Source organism: Nanorana parkeri, unplaced genomic scaffold (assembly GCF_000935625.1).
Source record: "Nanorana parkeri isolate BGI_ZX_2015 unplaced genomic scaffold, ASM93562v1 scaffold608, whole genome shotgun sequence".
Lineage (NCBI taxonomy): Eukaryota > Metazoa > Chordata > Amphibia > Anura > Dicroglossidae > Nanorana > Nanorana parkeri.
In genome coordinates this window covers 113,589-115,052 of record NW_017306876.1, presented here as the reverse complement: position 1 = coordinate 115,052, position 1,464 = coordinate 113,589, and the positions used below count along the sequence as shown (strand labels likewise).

Genomic DNA, 1,464 nt, shown 5'->3' with positions numbered 1-1,464 from the left:
ATATATATACATATATATATACTGAATATATAGTTTATTAATGTTTAACATAAATGTTATATTAAATAGATATTTAAATATAATTTAATATGTGCATTGCCAGCACTGCTTAAATGTTGTAATCCACATATAGCCTAGATCCTTACTTGCTGCATTGTCAGTGAGCCTGTCCCTGCGCACGTAAGGAAATCTGCAGCATCAGCCTCTACTCCACTTTTAATAAAGTGCAGCATCAGTGTGACCTTGCAGCACTTCCAGTAACACTGAATCAGATTTGTAGACACAAGAGCCGATTCCTGCAAAGTACTGCAAGGTCAGCATATTACATATTTATAATTCTGAGCCAAACGCTCAGCGATGTTCATTTTATTTGCAGTAACTTGCTTATAACTAGTTAAAAAAAAACAACAAACTTAATTTTATTTCTGAAGCTGGCACATGAACATTTTTAACAAATGTATTAATCAGTGTTCACTCGATGTAGCATGTCTCTTGTGTATATTATTGATGGAGGAGACCATTTCTGATGTTGTATTGTACTTTTTATAATAAGTAACTTTGTCTTCTGTCTTATGCAGGATCACCTCTCTCCAGTGCTCCCCCCCTCCCACGTACTCTGTCCCGGTGCTTGGTGCACTGCGGGTTTATTCTGGACGCCTTTTTTTTTTTTGCTGCAAGTTGCAGATTGGTTATCTGGCGCAAAAGGGGTTAAGAGCCCTCTAGTGGAGCCTCATTATATTGATGTCCCTCCTGCATGCTCCAGAATCGGAAGGATAACTGTAACAGATACTCCATTATTAAAAAATCAATAGCTATTCTCTGATGAGTCAAGTTAAAAGGGGAGGAAACTGCATTACGGTAGAATGTGAGGCAGATTGTTAGTGTATGCAGCATGGGGCCCCATCTCAGACATGCTTAACGTCATTTAACTCGTTGGCTTTACACAGGGAAGGTTGCATCTAATGGCATTTCTTATCGTAATGATCCATGGGTTTCATATTGCACGCTTCAAAATCATTTCACAGGTCTATACAGGCCGCTTTGCTAGGGCTATGCAATCTTCTACACTCCTGACCCATGAAATTGTGATTTTTTGTGGGTGTGTTGCATTTACGCATGCACACACATGTGCACACCTACACATCCCCACGTACGCACAGACATACAAAGACACACACGCAACGTCCACATGACTCATGTGTTTGACGGCAGTATGCACTTGTGATTGCTGAATCTTAAAAACAGAGGTGACCTTTCGTTACAGCATGGAGACTAAATCATTTGGATCTAACACTCGTGATACAGTGTGAGGCAAGCATGATTGATGTCTATCATCGTTTAGAACACATATTAATGGCCAATATTTACATACAAGTCCATCAGCCTGTGTACAGTAATGGAAATATGTAGTTGTCGCAACCCCCCCCCCCCCCCCCCCTCTCCTATTTTTTTTTTTTTTTTCTC

At 39.9% G+C, this 1,464-nt stretch overlaps 1 protein-coding gene across 1 annotated transcript in view; it reads right to left on the bottom strand.

Annotated features, from left to right (window-relative positions):
- SCN2B (sodium voltage-gated channel beta subunit 2) overlaps positions 1-1,464 on the bottom strand; it is a 25,792-nt gene that overhangs the window by 22,631 nt on the left and 1,697 nt on the right. The window lies entirely within an intron of this gene.